Here is a 16,986-nt window from a genome sequence, read left to right as displayed (position 1 = left end):
GGTGTAATGTAAACCTAAAACTTGGACTCCTGAACATCAGATCGCTGGCACCTAAGACATTGCTCGTAAATGAAATCATTACTGATTTTAATCTTGGTGCCCTATGTCTTACTGAGACTTGGCTTAAACCAAACGAGTTCTTGGCACTAAATGAATCCACTCCAGCTGAATATAGCTATAAGCATAATCCTCGACCCAATCGCAAAGGTGGCGGGGTTGCTGCAATATTTAAGACCGACCTAGGAGTGCATGAAAATAGTGGTTATAGCTTTAGCACGTTTGAAATTATTATTCTTAGTCTTGCTAGCATATCTAAGTGTAGTTCTACACCTCCAATCATCATTGCTATTGTGTATAGACCGCCTGGCCCCTATAGCAATTTTCTTAAGGAATTTGCAGATTTCCTAACAAACTTGGTGGTTACTACCGACAAGGCCGTGATTGTTGGTGATTTTAATATTCATATGGAAAACGATAGTGATCCATTAACAAAAGCATTTACAACCATTCTTGACTCTGCCGGTGTACATCAGAATGTAACTGGGCCAACTCATGCCTATAACCACACCCTGGACTTGATCCTTAGTCATGGTGTCATGGTAGAACACATATCAATTATCCCTCAGAATCCTCTACTTTCGGATCATTACCTTTTAACATTTCAAATACAACATAACCCCCCTAAGGCCCCAGGTCAGAGGTACAATACTAGACGTTCTATAGCCTCATTATCCGCCGCAACTTTTCTCGATCAGCTCCCACAGTCCTTCAACCTTACCTCTGAAGCGTCAAGTGTAAATGAACTTGAACAGGTAACCGTGAACATGGTGGAATCATTTCGTACCACTCTTGATCATGTAGCGCCACTCAAGAAAATAAAACATAGAGATAAGAAACCTGCCCCCTGGTACTCTGACCGTACACGGGAACTTAAACAAGCTTCACGCAAGCTAGAACGCAAATGGCGTTCAACAAAACTAGAAGTTTTTAGATCTGCCTGGAAAGAGAGCCTGTCTAAGTATAGACAAGCACTAGTGACTGCTAGGTCTGTGTATCTCTCTAAACTAATAGAAGAGAACAAAACCAATCCTAAATTCCTGTTTGAATCTGTATCTAGGTTAACAAAGAATCCTTCAATGTTAAACTCACAAGTCCCAGAAGCTCTTAGGAGTGATGACTTTATTGCGTTTTTTAATAATAAAATAACTACTATTAGACATACCATCACTAGCACGCCCACAGCTGCACACAATCACCAATCTTCTGTTAGTGCTAGTGCTATTAGTACTAATGGTAACACCTTTGAATGTTTCTCTCCTTTAGTACGGACAGAACTCCTTAAGTTAATTTCCTCTGGCAAACCCACTACTAGCCTTGTTGACCCAATACCCACCAGTCTACTTAAGGAAATCACACCACTGATTAGCACCACATTGTTAAACTTGTTAAACTCATCTCTTAGGCTTGGATATGTTCCTATATCTTTTAAACTGGCTGTTATTAGACCTATCCTAAAGAAGCCAAATCTTGAACCTAGTAACTTAGGACACTATAGACCCATCTCAAATCTTCCCTTCATTTCTAAAATTCTGGAGAAAGTTGTTGCTCACCAGCTGTCTTCCTTTCTTCAGAAAAATAATGCTAACGAACTATATCAGTCTGGTTTCAGACCCAATCATAGCACAGAAACGGCCTTAGTCAAAGTCATGAACGACTTGCTTATGGCTTCCGACCGTGGCTGTATATCGCTATTATTCTTACTGGATCTAACTGCAGCATTCGATACTGTAGACCATAATATTCTTCTGGATCGGCTGGAAACATTGATTGGCATTAAAGGGACAGCACTCCTGTGGTTTCGTTCCTATTTAACTGATCGTTACCAGTTTGTCCATGTAAACAATGAGTCATCCAAAGCCACTAAAGTAGGATATGGTGTCCCACAGGGATCAGTGTTGGGCCCACTACTGTTCAATCTATATATGCTACCACTTGGTAACATTATTAGAAACTACGGTATTAATTTTCATTGTTATGCTGATGATACACAATTGTATCTATCTGTCAAACCTAGCGACGCATCCCAGCTCTCTTCCTTAGCCGACTGTCTGCTAGACATTCGTTGTTGGATGGCAAGGAATTTCCTCATGTTAAATACAGAAAAAACTGAGGTTCTTTTAATCGGTCCTAAGGATGCTCGTAATAAGTTTGTAAACCCCAACCCTAGCGGCCTCCCTACTCAGTTTAAAACAGTGGTCAGAGATCTTGGTGTCCTGGTAGACTCCGACCTCTGCTTCAGTGCTCACATAAATAGCATTACCAGTACAGCATTTTACCATCTACGGAACATAGCCAAGCTTCGGAAGATGCTTTCCTTTCAAGATGCAGAGAAACTAATACATGCCTTTATAACTTCCAGGTTGGACTACTGTAATTCCCTCCTTTCGGGTTGTCCATCTGGATCCTTACATAAACTTCAGTTAGTACAAAATGCAGCAGCCAGAGTTCTCACAAAAACTAAAAAATTTGATCACATTAGCCCTATACTGTCCTCCCTGCACTGGCTACCAGTGAAATCTAGGATTGACTACAAAATACTGCTATTAACCTACAAAGCTCTGAATGGCCTTGCACCACAATATCTTAATGATCTTCTGGTCCCTTACAACCCTTCTCGCCTGCTTCGATCACAAGGAGCAGGATATCTGTTAGTTCCTAGAGTAGACAGGACTACGGCAGGCTGCAGAGCATTCTCTTACAGAGCTCCGCAGCTGTGGAATGGTCTCCCGGGGGATGTGCGGGATTCAGGCACACTCTCGCTATTCAAGTCTAGATTAAAAACGCACTTGTATAGTTTAGCGTATAGGAAACCTAGTTCTAGTTCCAGCTGGTTGCTCACTCCCAGTTAGACTAACAGTATGAGGTGAAGAGCTGGGTGGGGATCGGTGCCCTTGGCTTTGGATAAACTGATCCGTCAGTGCTGTCACTCTGGCCGTACACTAGAGTGCTGATGTTCAGGGAGTCCCCATGCCTGTGTTCCCGCCTGTCTCTCCCTCTTTCTCATGCTGCTATAGCCAGATCTGCCGGAGCCTAGATGAATATTGCACTCAATCATTTTGCTTGCACTGCCTCTAGTTTCCTCAACTCTGGCTAATACACTATTTTCTTACTTCCTCCCCCACCCCTTCTGGGGTGTGCTGCCCGGAGAACCATAACATCGAGGAATTTATGCTTCTGCTGCCTGCAAGACCACTACCTCCACTTCCGGCAACTACCCTCCAGCCTGCCTGCCCTTGGCTCACGGATGCCTCTCCTTCCTCCCCTGCATATTAGCTTAAACTATATAATTCTTGTTTTGTTTGATTTTTCTGCTGGCCCCTGGAGGATGGGCCCCCCCCTTTGGGTCTGGTTCCTCCCAAGGTTTCTTCCTCTTAGGGAGTTTTTCCTTGCCACCGTTGCCTTTGGCTTACTCACTGGGGGGTCTTTACCTGGCAGAAATGTAAAGCGCATTGAGACAATGTAATGTTGTGATAATGCGCTATATAAATAAAATTGCATTGCATTGCATTGCATTGTGGTCCTGCTGCACACCCAGACCTGAAGGGCCTGGTATATCATTGGTAGAGTAGTAGTAGATATCTTTATTGCCATTTGCACAGGAACAGGTCAGTAGAAGTACATTGGAATTCTTGTGCGTATCTCCCAGAGTCATTTTTAAAAAATAGAGAGACAGAGGAGAAGAGACAGTTTTTTAAAACATTAAATAACATAATATAAAAAATGTAAATAATAAAAGCAGCCAACACACTAATTCCAGAACGTAATACAGTAAGTGGTTACACACTGTGTACAGATGCAGATACAGGATACAGAGTGCATGGCCTGGGTGTGTGAGTGAATTATTTCACAGAAATAATATCAAGACAGTATAATGTACAGAAAAGTGGAATATTGCACATGTTTGTTAGACTATTGCACTGAAAGAGTTATTTGACTACCTAAGGGAAAGAATGAAAGTGAGGCTGTAGTGCTCCGATGTGTCTGATTGCCTCTTTGGAGTGGTAACTGTCCAGGTAATGTCCACGGGGGGGGGCCTGTATTTCATACCCACTTTAATGTGCTTAGCCATCAGTCTAACTGTGGCTGGGATAAAGCTGTTGTAGAATCGTGTTTTGTAGGCGGTCATGCTCTCTGGCCTGCGGTGTCTTAGGTTGTATCATAAAGTTCTTCCTCCTAAACAGGCATAATGCTGGGTGATGTTGATCACTGAGTATGTTCTGAGTTTTCCTCCGACAGCATTGTGTATTTAATGTGTCCAAAGAGGGGAGGTCAGAGCCAATGATCCTTTATGCAGTTTTTACAACAACTCCTTGAAGAGATTTCCTCTCACTGCCACTGGTAAGGATACTTTCAGTGATTCCTCTATAGGTCTGTGTGAGAGGCTGACGTCTGAGTCCTCTATAAGCCTGTGTGGGGGGCCGACGTCTGAGTCCTCTATAGGCCTGTGTGAGGGGCCGACGTCTGAGTCCGATATAGGCCTGTGCGAGGGGCAGACGTCCGAGTCCTCTATTGGCCTGTGCGAGGGGCCGGCGTCCGAGTCCTCTATAGGCCTGTGTGAGGGGCCGACGTCTGAGTCCTCTATAGGCCTGTGTGAGGGGCCGACGTCTGAGTCCTCTATAGGCCTGTGCGAGGGGCAGACGTCCGAGTCCTCTATTGGCCTGTGCGAGGGGCCGGCGTCCGAGTCCTCTATAGGCCTGTGCGAGGGGCAGACGTCCGAGTCCTCTATTGGCCTGTGCGAGGGGCCGGCGTCCGAGTCCTCTATAGGCCTGTGCGAGGGGCGTCTGAGACCACTATAGGCCTGTGTGAGGGGCTGACGTCCGAGTCCTCTATAGGCCTGTGCGAGGGGCTGACGTCCGAGTCCTCTATAGGCCTGTGTGAGGGGCGTCTGAGTCCTCTATAGGCCTGTGCGAGGGGCTGACGTCCGAGTCCTCTATAGGCCTGTGTGAGGGGTGTCTGAGTCCTCTATAGGCCTGTGCGAGGGGCTGACGTCCGAGTCCTCTATAGGCCTGTGCGAGGGGCTGACGTCCGAGTCCTCTATAGGCCTGTGTGAGGGGCGTCTGAGTCCTCTATAGGCCTGTGCGAGGCGCTGACGTCCGAGTCCTCTATAGGCCTGTGCGAGGGGCGTCTGAGTCCTCTATAGGCCTGTGCGAGGGGCTGACGTCCGAGTCCTCTATAGGCCTGTGCGAGGGGCGTCTGAGTCCTCTATAGGCCTGTGCGAGGGGCTGACGTCCGAGTCCTCTATAGGCCTGTGTGAGGGGCGTCTGAGTCCTCTATAGGCCTGGGTGAGGGGCTGACGTCCGAGTCCTCTATAGGCCTGTGCGAGGGGCTGACGTCCGAGTCCACTATAGGCCTGTGCGAGGGGCTGACGTCCGAGTCCTCTATAGGCCTGTGTGAGGGGCGTCTGAGTCCTCTATAGGCCTGTGCGAGGGGCTGACGTCCGAGTCCTCTATTGGCCTGTGCGAGGGGCGTCTGAGTCCTCTATAAGCCTGTGCGATGGGCTGACCTCCGAGTCCTCTATAGGCCTGTGCGAGGGGCTGACCTCCGAGTCCTCTATAGGCCTGTGCGAGGGGCTGACCTCCGAGTCCTCTATAGGGGCTAGTCCTGACGTCCGAGTCTTCTACAGGCCTGTGTGAGGGGCTGACGTCCGAGTCCACTATAGGCCCGTGTGAGGGGCTGACGTCCGAGTCCTCTATAGGCCTGTGTATACATCAAATATCATATATATCCATCCATCCATCCATTTTCCAAATCGCTTATCCTACTGGGTTGCGGGGGGTCCTTTCCCGGAGGCAATGGGCACGAGGCAGGGAACAACCCAGGATGGGGGGCCAGCCCATCACAGGGCACACTCACACACCATTCACTCACACATGCACACCTATGGGCAATTTAGTAACTCCAATTAGCTTCAGCATGTTTTTGGACTGTGGGGGGAAACCGGAGTACCCGGAGAAAACCCCACAATGACATGGGGAGAACATGCAAACTCCACACACATGTGACCCCGGCGGAGATTCGAACCTGGGTCCCAGAGGTGTGAGGCAACAGTGCTAACCACTGCACCACCATGCCACCCCAGGATAAAACATATAAAATGATAAACAATAAAAACTATACAATTAGGAAGCAATCAGTCCCGTGTACATGATCAGCCAGAAAATACTTGCATTCATCTAAACTTTTATAAACTTTAAACTGCCTTTGCTTGCTGGCCTGTGGGCTGATGGACAAACTTGAATGCCTTACAGGATAGGATAGGATGCACATTCTTTATTGTCCATTAAATCCCTCTATCAAGTGTCAATAGGCTCCAAACAACCAAATGTAATTAAAGAATATTTAAAAAAAGGGAAAAACATACAGAAATAACCAAAAATAAAAAAATAGTAAATAAATAAAGACTAACCAAAGTAACTTTACTGTCCCTGTCAGTTATCAGTCATCAGTCAGTCATCACCCTGACTAAACTGTATAATGAGCAGATAGGACTGTCTCTACATGGTTAGATTGTGTTTAATACAACAACTGGAATACCGCATACAAGGCACAAAAGCACTGTGGGGAATAGAGCATTATGGGAACAGTAGTCCTATTATTACACCTCCTCCTTTTAGCTTAAGTCAAATGTTCTGTGTACCTTTTGACATTAATTTCTGTTACTGCTATCAACAACCTCCTTCTCTCTCTCTCTCTCTCTCTCTCTCTCTTCTACTGAACTTCCCTCTTTGTTCACAAGTCCATTCTGTCAGGTGGTTTTCCAGTCAACTTGACTTAGTAACAGTCCCTGTAGGCCAAAGATGACCTTTACAGTCTCTACAACATATGGTTTGGGAGTATCTGCAGGTCTGACGACTCCCAGCAGTCCCTTCTGTGCTAATCCAAACTGTCTGACCAGATGTCAGTTCTGCGAGAGGTCTGGAGCGGAGTCTGCGGTTGTAGTGTTTTGCCTGCTGACGCCTTCTCTCCTCATCCTGCTTGCGAAAAACTTGCAGATCTGGCCATTTAGGACCCAGCTGTCCACCATCTGGCTAATCTGTGCTGTGATACCGGGCCACCATACTGACAGTGTAGCTCTGGCTCGGCATTTTGTAATTCCCTGATAGCCTTCATGCAGACGCTGAAGAACATCCGCTCTCAAGGGGGGAGGTATCACAAGTCCTTCTCCCTTCATGAGAAGGTCGTGAACAAGGTGAAAATCCATTCGGTGCTGCCAGTATGGTTTAATGTCTGGATCTAACTTACATCTCTCTGGCCATTCTGTGAAACAGTGGTTTGTCACTTGTCTGCATACGTCGTCTTCTTTCTGCACTGTCTTTATCTCCTCCAGCCTTTTGTCTCCACGTCTTTCTCTAGCTGAAGATGCCGTTCAATCAAAATGAATATTTTACTCACTTATCTTTTGGTCTTTTATGATTCTATGTGTACCACCTCCAAATTATTTTGAAGATTTGAATTTCATTGTATGCAAATTAATTTGGAACGGCAGACAACCCAGGAAACGCTTCTCAGTTTTACAGCGCACCAAATCAGACGGTGGCCTCGCCCTCCCTGATTTTAAGCTCTAGCATTGAGCATTTCAAATTAGGGCTATGCGCACTTGGACAGACGCAGGCAGTGTAGTGTCGTGGAGAGGTATTGAATCGGCTATAGTGCATCCCCACAGACTCCAGGACTTACCTTTCCCAGGGGTAGGTCTTCGTAAATCACGACACAAACTTGGTTGTATCTTTTCATCCACCTTAGCTGCATGGTACAACGCCGAAAAAGTAATAGGTCAACAATCTCCTTTATGGAACAATTTCCACTTTCTGTCAGACTATAAAGCTTTTGTTTGTCCCCCCTGGTCATCCAAGGGGGTTTTCACATTTTCTAATACGTTTGATGCGAATGTTGTGCGCACATTCCAGGACATTCAAAAAGAATACAGTCTGCCTGGCTTCTCATTTTTCTTCTACCTCAGGCTACGATCCACAATGAAGGCCTATGTTGTGCCATGGAATTCTGTCTTAGATGATCACCCAATGTTTAGCTTTGTGACAACATTATTGTCCATAATGACAACAGAGGATAAAACTAGACAGGATACACAAAGCCCAGCAAACAAAATTTACTCAAAATAGTACCGACTCCTGAGAAACAAATGCTGCTGTTTTACTTTGCCTTTCCACTAATACACATTAAACACCAAAAAATTAAAAAACAAAAAAATCTCACCTAACCTTCCCAGGGAGCGATCAGGGAGTCACATCTCCACCATATACTGGTGAAATCCTGCCGACTGCGTCAAATCTGTAGCGGTTAGGGAGGAAGCAGAGAGGGACACAGAAATGGAGACCCGACTACGCCACTCTGGGAAATTCACCCAGAGAATTAAGTACAGGAGTTTGCAACCCACTCCGATATAAAAGGACACAGATTCGTAATCACCGCCTGGGGGACGTGAAGACCATGAACACTGCCTTTATTATTTTGCTTCCAGTTAACACTCCAAAGGAAAAACCAAACAGCAAACAAATTACTACCCACAAATGGTACAAATCAAATCATGTTAGAATAACACTCCAATCACACAAAGAAACCCAAACCCAGCAGCTATTACCTTGGGGTGGGGGGACACACTGTCAGAAGGTACTCCACAGGGTCACCACATCACATGGCGTAGATACACACACCAGGGGGGTGGGCTAAGAAGGCAGAGCGACCACGACCACGACCTACCCCCCCCCCCCCCCCAAACCAGATCCTCACCACCCAACACCAAGCCTCCCCAACGGCGCCCCACGGTTTACGTACAACAAACTAAACAAAACACATAAATACTTAATACTAATTAAACAGGAAACCCGAAAACAAAATAAACGAAACAAAAGCAGAAAACACAGCAGGACAAAACAGCAGCAATTGCAGTGGCTCAGTATCCCGCCGGCTGCCTGACTCACGCCGGTCCGGGACACTCCACCAAATCGCCATCCACTGACTGATCACAAGCGGTATTAAAAGGGAACCTTAAAACGGGAAACAACTGCAAGTGGCTAGGTTACCAAGCCCTCGCAAACTGCAGCGATGGAGATACCCACAACTTTGAAAAAGGAGATACTGGCACATGGAGAGTCGCGTCACTGGTTACAGGGTGGTCCAACAGACAACTACAACTGGATCTTATATACGTACGCTGGCCACAACAATTAATCAATCAATTTAACAAAATCACGATACCTGAAGAGATCGCACCCTCCAGCTCCATCTTACTACAATAGTTACTACTCTCGCTGCTGAAGGGTTATACAAACAAGATTAATTCAGTGAGGAACCTCCCTCAAAGGTACAACGGCAAACACCCGCCTGCTTCAGATCACAGGCCCAAGTTCTGAATCACTATTCTACCAACACACAGGTAGAAGATGAAGAACTCTCCTCAAAGTAGTGCTGTCAGTTGGACCTTGTAACATGAATAATCATAGTGGAGAGTTACAATTATTATTTTAATGGGAAGATGTGAGATTTTTATTGGGGGGGGGGGGGGTCCCACTTTCAGAAACAGCCAGTGAGACTCGTTTACCTCAATCCTTCTGACCATGTGAGTCTCATTAATGAAACCGTATCTTAAGCCCAGCCGGAGCCCACCTCCCCAAGGGTACACTCTACTTTCCCAGAAAATGCCAAGATGGATTCAAATTCAACTCCCAAACCTACTGTCAGTTTTTAGAAGACACTTTCTTCAAGCAGTGGTACAGGAAACAGTCAGCATCTTTCAGCAGGACCATGATTTTTATGCAGGACAATGCTCCATCGCATGCATCGAAGTACTCCACTGCATGGCTAGCCAGTAAAGGCCTTAAGGATGACAGAATAATGACATAATCACCTGACATAATCCCTATTGAGAACTTGTGGGCCCTGCTTAAACGGGAGATTTACAGTGAAGGAAAGCAGTACAGCTCTCTGAACAGTATCTGGGAGGCTGTGGTTGCTGCTGCACAAAAAGTTTATTGTCAACAGATCAAGAAAATACCAGATTCCATGAATGGAAGACTTATTGCTGTTCAGGAGCCGGACTGCTTGGGGTAAGAAGCTATTGCACAGTCGTGCAGATCTGCTCCTGATGCTGCAGAATCTTCTTCCGGATGGAAGAGGGGTAGTAGACAGTTGGTGGGTGGGATGGTACCGGTCAGTCACAATGCTGGTGGCCTTACGGATGCAGCGGGAAGTGTAAGTGTCCTGCAGGCTGGGGAGAGAGCTGCCGATGATGCACTCAGCGGTCTGCACAGTCTTCTGAAGGGTCCGGACCGCTGAGCGCATCATCAGCAGCTCTCTCTCCAGCCTGCAGGACACTCACACTTCCCACTACATCTGTAAGGAGGTGGCTATATTGCTCACTAATTGATATTTCATGTCAGAATTGTTTATTTGGAAATTATGTGATGTTTGTTTATTAATCGCACTTTGAAAGATGATAATAAACAAGGGAGATGGGAAAATGTAGGTTTTCCATTTAGTTGCATAATAATTGTGCACACTAATAGTTGTGTAATAATTGTGCACACTAATAGTTGTGTAATAATTGTGCACACTAATAGTTGTGTAATAATTCTGCACACTAATAGTTGTGTAATAATTGTGCACACCAATAGTTGTCTAATAATTGTGCACACACGTGTTTTCCCCTGATAATGTTCACACTCACATTTCCTTTGCATAACATTCAGGCTTCAGGTTCATTAACATTTTGGACTGACTGATGACACTATATTTGTTTATTATAAAAATTAATCCCATAAACACAACTCGCCTAATAATTGTGAACACAGTGTATTACATTGGGGGAACCAAACGTCCCCCACGATGTGATAAAAACCATATAAGGTTTTTTTTGCCATATAAGGACATTTTCACTCCCCACACCCCACAAACATAACCTCAATTTCATAAAAAAATCTGTGAATAGAATCACAAAACTGAAAATACCTAAAATCTTGTATTTTGTTTGCTTACTTTTGGTTAAGGTTGGGGCTGGGTAGACTGTCATTGTTGGGATTAGAGTTTTCACGATCGAAACAAATGGAGAGTCCCCACAAAGATATAATTACAAACCTCTGTGTGTGTGCGCGTGTGCGTGCGTGTCTGTGTGCGCATGTGTGTTTGTGTGTGTGCGCGTTAGCGTGCATGTGTGCGTCTGTGTGTGTGTGCGTCTGTGTGTGTGTGCGCGTGTTAGCGTGCGTGTGTGCGTCTGCGTCTGTGTGTATGTGTGCGTCTGTGTGTGTGTGCGCGCGTTAGCGTGCATGTGTGCGTCTGTGTGTGTGTGCGCATGTTAGCGTGCATGTGTGCGCCTCTGTGTGTGTGTGTGTGCGTTAGCGTGCGTGTGTGCGTCTGTGTGTGTGTGTGTGCGCGTGTTAGCGTGCATGTGTGCGCCTCTGTGTGTGTGCGTCTGTGTGTGTGTGCGTGTTAGCGTGTGTGTATGCGTCTGTGTGTGTGTGCGCGTGTTAGCGTGCATGTGTGCGCCTCTGTGTGTGTGCGTCTGTGTGTGTGTGTGTGCGTCTGTGTGTGTGTGCGCGTGTTAGCGTGCATGTGTGCGCCTCTGTGTGTGTGCGTCTGTGTGTGTGTGCGCGTGTTAGCGTGCATGTGTGCGCCTGTGTGTGTGCGTGTACCTGGCTACAGAAGATGGATGGATGGACAGATGGAATTTGCAACCTTACTAAAGAGTAGCAGAAGCACTTCTGACACTTGAACCCTGATGATAAGTACAATTATTTATGTAAAAGTGCATCAGTTTTGTACTTAGTGGCATTTGCCAAACATGCTTGTAAAGGTGAATTCTGCCAGAGGTCAGTGCTGTGGGTTGGCGTTTGGCTCAGTGGCTTATATCACTATGCTCCTGTGACTAAGGCCCTTAACCCCAAACGCACCGGTGACTGCCTGCGTCTGCCTTCTCAAAGAAACAATTTTAAATTGTTTGACTGTGGAATTTGAGCTTCATGGGTCCAAACCTGCTTAGTCACACCGCCTTAAGTTTGCTGCTCAACTCGCCGCTTTCTCAATTGTAAGTCGCTTTGCAAAAAAATATCTCCAAAATAAAAGTAAATGCTCTTTTTTGCAGGAGAAAAAATGATCAACATGTGTTTCAAACGGTACAAAAGTGGGTCTGACCTTCATGCAGTTTCAACAAAACGTGGGTGGGGACAAGGGACGTCGCGATATAATGTGATCATACGATTACGTTTGCAGCAAAATAAAAGGACAGCGATAATGGTTCCCAGCAGCACAAACCAAAGACAATTGGATGAAAGCAGAGTGGAATATGGGAGTATGGTAGACGATCCTTTCATAGCATCCAGATTTCTTAATGTTTGCTAGGCTGAGTTTGTTTATATGGCGAGGAGCCCAGCACCAAGTTACACAAGAAAATAAGCTGGAGGAAAGCAGCAGGCAAAAGCCTGACCCAGACGCAGCCCCGGTGCACGCCGGTTGGCGGCTGGGGAAACTTGCCGCGTATCGCCCCTACGGCGGCTGTTTCAGCTCACGGTAGGAAGCCGCCATCTAGTGGTGCGCTTTGGGAATTGCATGCAGCGATAAAGTTCCTCGAAATTATTACAGTATCATGGACCTCAAGACTCATTGAGGTTTCACTCAAAACACAATATTGTGCAGTTTGGGGATTTGCGTTGGTGTTTTTGTGCTCATCATCACAGGTCCTGAGGGCCCATACATGCTGGTGCTGAGCTCTGTTACTGATATTCTTAAGTATTATTTTTAATAATTGTTGCACTTGGACTCGATCTTTTATACAATGTTTTGTCGCTTTTAATCTTTCCAAGCACTTTGCATACCGGGGCGACGCCCAGCACCGTACAGTGTCAATCTGCTTCCTCATTTGTATGTCGTTTTGATAAAAGCTTCTGATAAATAAGTAAAATGTAAGTCAGTATAAATGTATATACAACAGTAACTATGGTAGATTTCTCGCTGGTAGGTCTCTCTGACCTTACTGCACTGGGAGAAAAGCCCAGTGTAACATGGGCTAAAATGTAAATGTGTAGTTTTTTAGATCTTAATCTGAAAATCCGTTCTTCGTTTTCCCAGAAGGTGGCAGCACATGAACACTGCAAAACTGCAAGCTTGGCTTGTCGCTTTGTATACAATAGTGCGCTATCCGTATATTAAAAATACTACATAATTACATACATCAATCAATATCAAGAACAGAAAGATGCCCACACAATATACCAAAATCTTAAAATCCCCCTTGGCAGCATGTTACGCTGTAGTTTGGTTTGTCTAAGCTCCACACTTTCCCAGAATTACCCTGGACTGCTTCCAGTACGGAAGCCCAAAGAATCGACAGACACGAAGCTCACATAACTTGGCAAGAGGCCCCTGAATTACCTAAAGTGGATGGAGTTTTCACCTCGGCCCATGGGGATTCAGAGCAGACACAAATGAGCGTGAACCCATGTGTGATTTACAGTAAAAGGTGACTGAACACAATACACAGCCTCTGTAGTGTCTCTACTGTCCAGCAGGGGGTGCCACATGAAAGCTGCCCAGCAGGAGTAAACAGGTTTCCGGAGATGCTGCATTGCAGTCCAACAGTCCTCTAGTCTTAAGTGCTCAAATTTTGTGGTCCCTCTATACCTTAGTCTCATAGTCCATAGTGCCCAATTCCCCTTTGCCCCACTTCCATGATCCACAAGTCCCTAGTCTCCTTGTTTCTTAGTCCCATGGTCCCTAACACTGTAGCCCCTTTTCCCCTGGTCCCCTATTCCCTTAGTCCCATAGTCTCCTAGTCCTGTGGCCCCTAATCCCATAGTCCTTAGTCCCCTAGTTCCTACTCCCTATTCACCTTGTATTAAGCAGGGAGCAGGATTCTGAGGCCATCTGATATGCTTTACAATGAAGCTGTGCTAAAACCAGTATATGCATGAGGGTGTTTGCGCTGCCCTGCACTAGACTGGCTGTTCCTGTAAATCACTTATATGAAAGTGCCTGTGGAACACAGATAAAATCCACATGTCTGAGGTGGCTGGCATCTGGTCTTTCTCATGTGTCAGGCCTGCGATGCAGCATTCAAACACATGGTCTCCTTTTACAGCCAGCAGGTTACGCAAACGTACCGCTCAATCGGGGCCATGCGGACAGCTGTCTGCCATCTCTGATTGGCCGTCGAGTCTACGGACCCCAAAGGTTAAACTGGACACTGGCAGGCGTGTCTGATTCATCAGATTCCCGTCTGCTGGGTTGGGCAGCATCACATTGAGGAAGAACCTCATTGTGTTTTCAGCTACCTGGCATTAGGAGCTGATTACTTCAAGTCATTAGGACTTTTTTCATAGAGATTCTCTAGCTGAACAAGTAGAGTGTTGCATTTATGATGCATTGGTCATGGGTTCAAATCCCCCAAGAATATACATAAAACATTACCCTTCCCACTGCTGTAAGTCACTTTGGGTAAACAAGTCTGGTAAATGCAAAAGTGTTTCTACAAGTGATACAACAGCATGCCCTACTGGTCAGATTAAAATGCTGTTTGGATATATTCCATTTCATAATGTGGCTTCTGATTATAACATCAATGTGTAATAGGAATTGATTGGAAACGTATTCACTACTTCTTTTACAAATGTATTTATCTGGACAAATTGGTCCAATTGATCTCTCTTACCTTAGACCCCTGGGAGAAAAGCTTAGTGTCCATGGGGTTAAATGTAAATGGATATTCTATGTGATGAGTAATACAAAGTGGGTTAAGGACGACTCAGATGCAGTAGCTCTGGGAAAGACACAGGCTTTATTAAGGGAATACAGCAAACAACACTTGGAACAACGATGACGGAGCTGAGGAACCATGAGAGCAGGAACATTTATACACAGTAATCACCGACGGGAGAGAGGTGTAGGAGGCTAACAGATCAGGGTGGAGAACGTCAATGATGGGATACAGCTGGGGAGGGTTAGGAGAGTTACGGAGGGCATTTAGTGACCTCTGCTGGCTCAATTGGGAGGAGACGGGATAGATCGTCACAAGTACTAAGATGTGATGCATCCATCTTCCAAACACTTATCACAAGGGTATCCCAGAGCCAATTACAGGAAACGCAGGGCACAAAGCTGGGGTCCACCATGGATAGAATGCCATTTAATCACAAGGCACACTCACAGTTATGGAGTCCGGACAATTTACAGATGCCTGTCTGAGTCGCTGCAGGAAGAAACCCATGTGGGATAAAGAGAGCAAACAAACGCCACACAGACAGCATAGGAGAAGGATGGAAACATTCAACACTGCAGCTGCAAGGCAGCCCTGTTACCCACTGAGTCGCCCCTCACTGGATTCTCATGGTTAAAACAGGACAACATGCCCAATACATTCAAAATGCACATGTGGAGGATTTCAGCCATATGGTTTTGAGTAACTTCTACACCCACGTACCATGTGTGAGATGGAGCCGGCCAGTTCCTCTTATGGTCCAATTCTGCTCATGCGTTACTAAGATTATGGTACTTAGGTCCTCCATCCATCAGATCCTCTTCTCACTGTGGTCATGCTCATCCACTCTGGACACCGTACGCTTGGTAAAAGACTCTCATCTCTGTATCCTTGGTAGCGAAACAAAAAGGGGGTTTGCTGAACTAGATGGGCTGAGACTGGAAACAAAGAGGATCGTGAGGGATCACAAATGGGAGGACTGGCAACCGGGAAGGTCACAGGCAGCAGGAAGGTTTAACATCAATGACCGGACTGGGGCTGACGAGACAAATAGATACTTAAATGCAAAGACTAACGAGGGGCAACAAGCAACAGGCATGAATCATCAGGGTCACGCTAATGAGGAGACAGGAGGGTCAGGCAGGTGTGATGGGTAGGACATGACAGTGGTCATGTGACACGGGCTGTTACTGTCACCATGAGGAAGCGCAGGAATGTAAACAGCTTGGAAAAGGCAGCTGGTGTTTTTCTCCTTTATTTCTGTGTGAGCCTATAGTGGGTCCCGTGTTGGATGGGATCCTGTCTGTACTGCGTGTCAGTCGTAAGCGGATCACACTTCTTACCGTTAGGGTGATGCCTGTGGTTTACAGTGGCTTGCAAAAGTATTCGGCCCCCTTGAACTTTTCCACATTTTGTCACATTACAGCCACAAACATGAATCAATTTCATTGGAATTCCACGTGAAAGACCAATACAAAGTGGTGTACACGTGAGAAGTGGAACGAAAATCATATATGATTCCAAACATTTTTTACAAATAAATAACTGCAAAGTGGGGTGTGCGTAATTATTCAGACCCCTTTGGTCTGAGTGCAGTCAGTTGCCCATAGACATTGCCTGATGAGTGCTAATGACTAAATAGAGTGCAACTGTGTGTAATCTAATGTCAGTACAAATACAGCTGCTCTGTGACGGCCTCAGAGGTTGTCTAAGAGAATATTGGGAGCAAAAACACCATGAATTCCAAAGAACACACCAGACAGGTCAGGGATAAAGTTATTGAGAAATTTAAAGCAGGCTTAGGCTACAAAAAGATTTCCAAAGCCTTGAACATCCCACGGAGCACTGTTCAAGCAATCATTCAGAAATGGAAAGAGTATGGCACAACTGTAAACCTACCAAGACAAGGCCGTCCACCTGAACTCACAGGCTGAACAAGGAGAGCGCTGATCAGAAATGCAGCCAAGAGGCCCATGGTGACTCTGGACGAGCTGCAGAGATCTACAGCTCAGGTGGGGGAATCTGCCCATAGGACAACTATTAGTTACAGGACAACCTGTAGCAGGACTTGAAGTCTTTCAGGCACTCGGCCCCAGATTTTTAATTACTTTGACTTTATATCTGAATCCGAATGTGGCCATTAGCAATGTCATATATATATATATATATATATATATATATATATATATATATATATGTGTGTGTGTGTGTGTATATATATATAT

The 16,986-nt window shown here is 45.7% G+C and overlaps 2 protein-coding genes across 5 annotated transcripts in view; one reads left to right on the top strand and one right to left on the bottom strand.

The window, feature by feature from the left end:
* Positions 1-16,986, top strand: part of LOC125721467 (NACHT, LRR and PYD domains-containing protein 12-like) — a 247,462-nt gene that overhangs the window by 58,246 nt on the left and 172,230 nt on the right. The gene's annotated exons all lie outside the window — the stretch shown is intronic.
* Positions 1-16,986, bottom strand: part of LOC125721464 (NACHT, LRR and PYD domains-containing protein 12-like) — a 388,574-nt gene that overhangs the window by 280,623 nt on the left and 90,965 nt on the right. The window lies entirely within an intron of this gene.

This window comes from Brienomyrus brachyistius, unplaced genomic scaffold (genome assembly GCF_023856365.1).
Source record: "Brienomyrus brachyistius isolate T26 unplaced genomic scaffold, BBRACH_0.4 scaffold33, whole genome shotgun sequence".
Lineage (NCBI taxonomy): Eukaryota > Metazoa > Chordata > Actinopteri > Osteoglossiformes > Mormyridae > Brienomyrus > Brienomyrus brachyistius.
This window is presented reverse-complemented; position numbering and strand designations above follow the sequence as displayed.